Source organism: Sinohyriopsis cumingii, chromosome 1 (assembly GCF_028554795.1).
Source record: "Sinohyriopsis cumingii isolate HCF-2022 chromosome 1, ASM2855479v2, whole genome shotgun sequence".
NCBI lineage: Eukaryota > Metazoa > Mollusca > Bivalvia > Unionida > Unionidae > Sinohyriopsis > Sinohyriopsis cumingii.
Genome location: NC_142961.1, coordinates 28,000,201 through 28,009,442, shown reverse-complemented (window position 1 = coordinate 28,009,442; position 9,242 = coordinate 28,000,201). Strand labels below are relative to the sequence as shown.

General features: G+C 36.1%; 1 protein-coding gene across 2 annotated transcripts in view; it reads left to right on the top strand.

Annotated features, from left to right (window-relative positions):
- The first annotated feature begins 4,947 nt into the window (after positions 1-4,947).
- Positions 4,948-9,242, top strand: part of LOC149806592 (uncharacterized) — an 86,171-nt gene continuing 81,876 nt past the window's right edge. For both annotated transcript variants that reach the window (XM_089955181.1, XM_089955190.1), the window contains exon 1: positions 4,948-5,035. The gene's annotated coding sequence lies outside the window, so the exon portion shown is untranslated. The remainder of the gene's footprint in view (positions 5,036-9,242) is intronic.

The following is a 9,242-nucleotide window of genomic DNA, read 5'->3' as shown; positions in this document are numbered from 1 at the left end:
GGCTATGAGATTGTTAGGGCCCACATATAAAGCAAGACGGTTCAAATATTTTGCAGTGATTGTACAATTGTTGTACACAGTGGCGTCAATATGGGTGGGGTGCGGGGGATGCTGACCGCTCGGGTGACACCATCAGAGGAGGTCAAACTAAAATGACTGTCTATAGGGGTGACACCATGAGTTATCGCACTGGGTGACATGTTCATTTATATTACCGATACGGTGATTTCATGTTGTCAGAGATTTCGCCGTACTTTATTGATAAAACGTCCGACTCCTGTTGTGACGCCACCCCTATTGACGCTACTGGTTGTACATGTGTTCAGTGTGTGTGTGTGTGTGATTAGGATTTTTAACGTAGCTTTAACTATTTTTCAGTTATATCACAGTGTGTCTAGCACTGGGGCATCATGCCGCGTACATGTAGCATGATATCTCACCCAGTCACATTATCCTGACACCAGGCCGACCAGTCCTAACACTAACCTCTTAAGTCAGCTGTTAGTACCATTTGGGTAAGTCTTTGGTATGACTCGGCCGGGATCGAACCCACGATCTCCCGCTTCCGAGGCAGACACTCTAACCATTAGGTCACCGGAGCGGTGTGACATATCTAACAAATGAATCATAATCACATTTTCTAAACGATTCATTTCTTTTCTTGTAATAAATAGTTTCATTCCCTGTCAAAACGAAATCGTCCATATAATGTTGCAAAGTCAACTGTACTTTTTTCTCTGGCAAAATATATAGTGTTTATAACTGATAATTTCTATTTTAAAAATGAGGAGGAACACACACACGCACACTATGGCATTAATATTTCCCTCGCTCTGAGTTATCCTCGTTTTAAGGAAAGGAAAAAGTGGCGTTCTTTAATCAGTTATATCCTGAAGCATACGGATGAACCGAGAAAGCTAAACGCACGCTTAATCAACAGAAACAAAGAATAAAAAAAGGAAGTGACCGGTAAAGGACAAATTAGGGGGAAAAATAAAGAATAGATTGAAAGACCTGCAAACCATATTGGTTAAGAAATTATGGTAAATAACTTTGTATAATGTGTTTTTGTAATTAAAAAAAGACCGAGTGCTTTAATGGCAAACAAGAAACTTTAGATTGTTTAATAAACTTTTGGTGCAAGTCTTAATAGTATGATCAGTTACAAAATCAAAACAAGTGTCAGTTTGCACAAGTTTGTTTACATAGAACATCTTTTTACACGAGTTTTCATAATTTTACATGTCACAGGCCCAATGGGGGGGGGGTAAGAGGTTTCCGGACACCACCCCCGCACTAAGAAAAAGTACACAGACACACACACGATTGTCACTTGAGATTTGACCTACGCTTTATTCTTGCGCACGTTTATTGGGTATTATGCATACTTTGAGTAAACAGCCATCAGTCTTTTGCATTTTTGCCTTTTCGATGAAAGTCATGATCCTTTTCAAATTTAGGACCACCACCCCCAACACTTGACCTGATCCGGCTCTGTGTCACATAATCTGACTTTTAAGTATCTATCAGTTTATCGCTCGACAACGAATGGTCATTTACTGCAAACAACAAATGCATTATTAAACCAAAGTATTGAGAAGCTGCCAGGTGACAGATCCAGAATATATGCAATCGCCTATCTTCACTTCCCTTCCGTTTTTGAAGCTGAATGATTCAATTAAGAAGGACGAGATTTGTGAAGAAGATCTGGTTCTAGTATTATCGCTGCTACTTTTCTAAATCGGCCGGAATACGAGTTCAAAGTGTCAGTTGTTAGTCACGTACAGTGTTTGTAAATTGTAAACACTGGGAGCGACTGTCAGTCGCCTGCCAATGTTGAGATGTTAGTGTTACACGCTAGGGGTCTTACACCTAGCGAATCGAACACCCTGCGTAAGCATGGCTTTACAACCCGTATTTCCCCCCTATTTACAAGGACCAAAAGACAATAGTCGTTGTCAACTGAAAGTTTTTTTTTTTATGCGCAAATACTACAGTAAATTTTCTTTAATCACCTAATGATCACACACCACGAAACTAATTTCGCACGATGTTTTTCTCTTGTTTTACATTTTTAAGCCTTTTCGATCCGAATATTAACACTTCACGCTATGTAATACAAAATACGACCGAAACACCTAATACACAAATAATGATTGCCATCTCAAATTACCAAACACGTATACTTAAAATATCAAGTGAATTCCCTCTGTTAAGAAAAAAAGGAGGATCCATTTTTCGAAACTAATCCATGCTGTCATCTTTATGACTTAAATACTGTACATTATGACGTCTGCAACTTGGCTAATTACTCGGGTTGAGAAATATCTTCCCAACACGAACTCTCAATTATTAACAAATAATCAATAAAAAATCTAACAAAGATATAAACAGGGGATTTTAAATACAAATAACACATTCCCTGTGTTTATTACATTATTAGTACTTCAGTCTTTGTTATTGACGTTAAATTAACGTATGTTACATCTGTCCGTCCAAAATTTCGCAGCACAACCCAGAAACAGATGAATGTTAACATCAAACTCATGTTGGAGCTTGTTTATAAATTTAAACTTAATATTTTTCAACAACAGTTTCTCATGCATAGGTAAAAGCGGTTAGGATTAAAACTTGAGATGTCAAAATAAGATTAAAAGGAAGGACTATCGGTTAGTTGGATCATTTTTAAAAGTCATTTCGCAGTGTCCGTTTCAGGAATATTGGGGAAGGTCGGGATGGGGGTGGGCACTAACAAGTAGGCACCGGATTCGCAAGATGGCACCTCAGCCGGGAACCGGTGCGATGTGGGACATTTCTCAGGCATTTCCAGGTCATCAACAAATTACGTGAAAGAAAAATTCCGGGTGTTTCGCGCTAATTTTCAGGACAGGATCGGGGGAGGCGGTTGTTTCATTTCATTGTAAAAGAGATCCGTACTTAATTATTTGCTGGATACAATTAATAACGGTGGTAATCAATGGAAAAATTGCAATTAATACAAAACATACACATTGTATAAAATAAAGACGAATCATATAGTATGGTAGACGAATGAAGAGTTTGTAAATTGATGTGCCCGTGGTTGTCTTTCTTTGCTCCAAACTTTATACTGATCCAAAATATTCCGTCAAAATGGACGTTTAAGTCAGGGGACAGATAATTTAATTATATATATATATATATATATATATATATATATATATATATATATATATAGGGCCAGCTCTACCATATAGGCAAACTAGGCAGCCGCCTAGGGCGCTGATTTCAGGGGGGCGCATTTCTCCAAATCAACAAGTTTTGAAAAATAAATAAATAAATTTCAGTTTTATTGGGGTCTTTTTTATCCTGGTTTATTTTATACAGGGACAAATAATCGGGTAGATTCAGTCTGACCGAAACACCAGGCTGACGGGAACAAGCAAAATGAGTGAGTGAAAATCGCGCGTATACGAAACTTTCAGGACGTAATTACGTTCGCGTGTTTTTATAGGCCACGAATTTTTCCGTGGAATCACGCGCATACGAAACCTGCAGTTTGCCGCGGAAACCAAATTGAGGAGGGTAACTCGTTATTTTAATGGTATAAACAAGGAAAGAATTGGGCAGACAAATTTGTCCATTTCATGAACTGGGCAATTTGACAGATTGGCTTCATCACTTGATTTAGCTGAATTGGTTAAAAACTTTGCTGAGGAAAGGGCACGCAAAGCGAGATTTTGAATTGTCTTTCTGAATGCATTTATCCCTCAGCCAAATTTGATTTCAGGTGTATTAGTATTGAGTGTCTGTTCAGCTGTCCATTATGCTGTTAGTTCATCACTAATGTCTTTCTTTATGTTTGTTTATTCTTGTTTTAATTTTGCAAATAAAATAGTTTCAAGTAGTGCTTTCTGGGGGGTGTCCGGACATTTGTGCACAGAGGGGTAATTTTTTAAAAAAAAATTACCCTTGGTCTGTGCTCAAATGTTGAAAATTTTTTTGGGTTGAAATTTATTGTTTATTAATTTTGAAATCGATATTTTCGGGGGGGGGGGGCGCCAGAATCTAACCTTGCCTAGTACGCCAGATAGTCTGGCGCCGGCCCTGTATATATATATACATAATGACCGGGTGACACCATCTCAGAGGGGTGACACCAAAATGAAAAATTGCAAATTTTACAGAGCACACATTGCTCGGTCTAGTCGGATTTTCATAAGCGGATAACCGATCATAGTTAAATACACGACTAGCAGGCACAGCAGTGGCGTCACTAGGGGAATGCGGACTGCACCGGGTGACACCATCAGAGGGGGTGACACCAAAATGACATTACTAAGGATTCTGTATGGTCTGTTACGGAAGGAGGACCATGGGGGTGACACCATGAGCTACCGCACTGGATGACACCAACGCGAGTGACGCCACTGTATATATATATATATATATATATATATATATATATATATATATATATATCGCTTTTGTTTTATTAAAAGATTCTTCAATCACACACACACATTGTAAGTGGACGGGTCCCCCAAGCTTTGATCTAGCCCAGACCGGCAAACAGTGATAATTTAAATGCAATCTGATTAAATTCAGATCTCCATTGTCCTTCACGTAGAACGGTAGGACAGTGCAGATCTGATTTTAATAAAACTGAATTTAAGGTAAAGCTGTAGCGATGCTCTCTCTCACTCTCTCTCTCTCTCTTACCTTACGGGTTAAATAAATTGTCTGAAAAGGAATATAACCCAACTCAGAACTATATCCTCTGAGTGTTTAAGGATATAAAGTAATGGACAAAGAAACAAACACAATCATACGTAAATTTAATCAAAATGGCATATAAAGCGTCGACTAGTTTTCAAGGTTCTGTACTTCTATGTTCCGTATTTAATCAGCCCGCCACAAAGCATGTGTCACTCCCATGATTCCCTCTGTAATTATGACATGCGCAGTGGATGTATTGCAAATGGCGGCACTTGTTATTGTTCCATGGAGTTGAAAAAACAAGGTCATTTCTAGGAAGGTTTTATCACCTCCACAGGTAAAGCAGACAAGCGACTCAATTTTATCCACATCTGGGGATGTATAATCTCCACTTCTATGAAAAATTTCACGTGCCTTCACGATTACAGACCGTGCAATAGGCACCCTCCGCGAGGGGTATCATGGCTGGTGATGTGCAGAAAACTCGTCGTTTAATGTTACTTCCAGATTTTGTGTTGCTTTTTAGAAGGCAGTGTGGCACAAAATCTGATGGGACAGTTCAGAAATGATAAATATAGCATATTGATTAATACTATATTAAAATTACATTTAACTGTGCGTGATTTCAGTGAAATTTATTAAATTATTATAATCCGTATCGCTTACAAACTTCTCCATGCTGCCCACCCAATTTCGTCAGGGTCGGGGGAAATCACAAGCCCACTACGCCTTACACGTTAGTACGACGATACAGGTTTACCACTCTTAACATGGCATTGCCTGACATTCATTTTAAAGTGACATCTATATACAAAGAAACCACAAAGTTTTGATGCCCAACACAATGTAAAAGGAGACCTGCTGATTGATGGATCATGGTAATAGACCATGCTTTTTATGATTAGTCATAGGATGTATTCAGTAATTGCACAAAATTCGTTGTATTAACACCTTAGAATTTAACTTGTAAATAATTGAAGATGTATATCTCATTGCTGTTTGTCTAGTTTTCATGTGCCGCGTAAGAGTGACAAAATTATAGATTCAGTATCATTCATTTGAATTAGGTTTTCAGTTTTTATGCGTGATGGTATGTATCACTTCAAATAATTGTCTAAATTGCTGTCAGATTTGTAAAAAAAATGGCTGCACTAGCCAAAGGAAGGCAAAGATGGATGACATAACCACTTCAGTGCCATCCTGGTGAACACTCCAACTTAGTAATGTACTTATATAGTATGCACCGTAAATTACTTTCGGTTTACAAGCAACATACAGGGTTAAGTTGTAATGGGTGTTTCTTAATTTAAAAAGCTATGTTAATTAACTTCCTTGCATTTAATTATATTAGTCAATCAACAGAACAGGTATAGTTCTGAGGAAAATATAATGATGCATGGTATCATCAGGACTTGGTCTGGAGGTAATTCATTGTGCAAAGCTGACCATTATGCCAACTTAATGAGGTTTATTACTGTTGTCATTTCATAAAGCTAAATCTTACTGAATTTAGCACAGATGTAGATATATTTAGCAGTGTTTATTAACTGAAAGTTAAGTAAACGAAGTCCACTTCATATTGCTTGAAGTTGGCGAACTTAGTACTATTATGGCATATATTTTCCTTTTTCAGCAAGAAGTAGTGACTGTTAGCTCAAATAGTAAAACATGTCAGGAAATTTATGACCAAATAATTTTCTTCCTGTTTGAATGATGCAATTGCTGTTTGTCTTGTAACAAATATGGTTTTGGCCTTGGGTCATTAACATGTATTTGGAGAGTCAAGACCATTTAATCTTCAAGGGCAAAGCTGATACTAGTAATATTTTGAAAGTAAAATTGAAATTACGATGCTGCATAAATATCTGCCGGTATCTTTTATATACTTTCACTAGAAAAGAAATCTTAATTATTCTTATGTGTTATTGGTACTAGAGGGCACTAAAATTTTGGGATGGATTATTTCGGGCTCCCCAAACTTATATTCTAGACACAGGCTCAAGACTATTAGCTTTAATAAAGTTACATGCCATGATTTCAGGTTCTGCCTGTCCGTCAGAATGTCAATTCTCATTCTTTTTCAGCCATAGTCAGGAACTTGGATAGTTTTGTTGTCAAAACAAAGACTACTTTGTCAACATGAACCCTTAAAAATTTCTACATCTTGCTCAATTAAACTTCAGTGATATAAACTGTATTTTCATTATTCATGACAAAATAGGTTATTGAGTTGTCTTTTTAACAAAATGGTTGTTTCTGTTACAAATAAAGTTGAATATTACAAATATAATATTTATGATCCTTTCATCACATTAGATATGGGTCACATATGCCAATTCGATGGCCAATTGGATGTTATGAAACATGGCCAAATCCAGCTTATGTAAAATTATCTGATTAAAAGAACAAAAACAAGCTAACAAAAAAAAACATCTTTTTCTTATTTATTAGCATTTTTGAATGTGTTAATTATATGTATTCCTTCATAAAACTGAATCATCATATGATTCTTATTATTAAACTTGTTTTTTATGTGAAATTTCTTAAGTTCTCTAAATGCAGTCTCGTTTATTGAGTGTGTTTTATATTTATTGGTTCACACTGATAAAAATTTCACTGGGATGTTCATATCTTGCACAAAGTTTCCCTGCCTATTATATCAGTAGTGCAGCTAGTAAAGAGTAAGTTTGAGTTTCTGGATCTTTTTATCAGAAAGCTTTGTAATGTCAGCATGGTGTCTTTCTCAGTATTGGCTATAGTGTAAGCTTAATGATCCCATGTTAGTTAAGCTTTTAGATTACAACTTATACAACAGTTAACATACAGATAGCAAATTGATGTACTATAAGTACTGACCATTTAATTATGGTGTTGGGGAAGGAAGATGTGGTTTTCTTTTGAGTTGAAATATTTTCTTTTGTTTTCCCTCAAGATAATTAATATTTGTCTAAATAATATCATGGACACAATATGGTGACATTTTGCTGTAAATTAGAATGATATATCTTTTCCTTCTAGTGAAAGTTGGAATTAAACAAAGTGTCAGGCCCCTGTCCCACGGAGCATTACATCTGATTAAATATAAATGCGGTATACCATGTTACTTATTGCTATACATTCATAAATACTGCTGTACTATGGTAACTAATTTTTTGTGGTGCGTAATTCTATATTTCATATAATAGTCAAGTTGGATTAATGTGTCCAAAGAAAATACCGTTCTATAATGGACCAATTTAACGTTGCAAAACTGTAAAAGCAAATAAGATTATATTAATGTTTTAGCACTACTAGAGAAAATATGATAGTACATTGCAGACCACAAAGTTGAAGTAGAAAAAACTTTCTTGGCAAATAGAATTATCTTGTTATTTTGTAAACATTTTTAGAATACTTTATACTCTTCTTTACCCCTTAACATATCATGTGTCCCCCAGATTTAGAGGGTGTTGGATACTGTGTCCCTTGCCCTGTTATCTAGCGTGCAATACTGCATATGTACAATTAAATGGATTAAAGTAATCGTCAGTGTTATTTTATGTTTAAACCAGTGTGTTGTAATGGTTCACCATTGTAAGTCCCCATTTTTCAGTGACCCTAAGGGTCTTGATGCCAGATCTATAGCTTGTAGGATGTCAAACTGTCTGAAAATGTCTTCATAATCAAAATTGTGTAAATTTAACCAGTGACTTCCTCCTAGGGATGGGAGTCATGGATGACACCACTCTTTGCAATAGGCAACATAGCTCCAGTTTAATGAATATCAAACTAGCTACACCACTCCCTCAGTAACTCACGAACCCGCTTATAACGTAGGGTCAGGCGTGGATCCCATTTTTTATACCAGAAAATACCCCCAAGATGTATCGCTCATTTTATCATTGAAAATGGTAGATAGGACCTGGAAATTTTATTCACCACTATAGAATATCAGATTTAAAAATAGATATATAATTTTTTACATTTTCTTTCCAAATGACATTCCTAGCACACTGCAATAAATGATATTTTTAGGAAATTTTGATCAATGAAAATGTCACTCATGCCGAGTGGAGCAGTACTTTAATAAATAAATACAAATTAAGTTTTTATCAATTGAAATTTGTGTTCTAGTTCTATTTTTTAGTTCCTTTAAAGTGTAATTGTCATAAATGCAATGTGTCCTTTTATAATTAAATGTAAAATGCGTCAATCTACCGTAACAGCTACGTCCACGAGCGTTTCTCTGAGAACCTAATTAAGTGCCTAGTTTTTATAACTGACTTCCGGATGTATTTGTTGTATTGTTGCACTGAATTAAAAGCTGACCTACTTTGTATTATCATGCTAATTATGTCTTAAAATCTAGTGGCTGTGGTATGTCAGGTGAACTCACGCCATTTGATCATTCAAATACTTATAAATGTTATTGTGTATGTAACATAAACTACCTTAAATTAACTGACTCTTCCATAACCATGATCAAAGATAACAAGGCAGCCAAGTGAAACGAATACCTTGTAAAATAAAGAGTTTGATTTCACATATAGGGACCATTGTGGGCA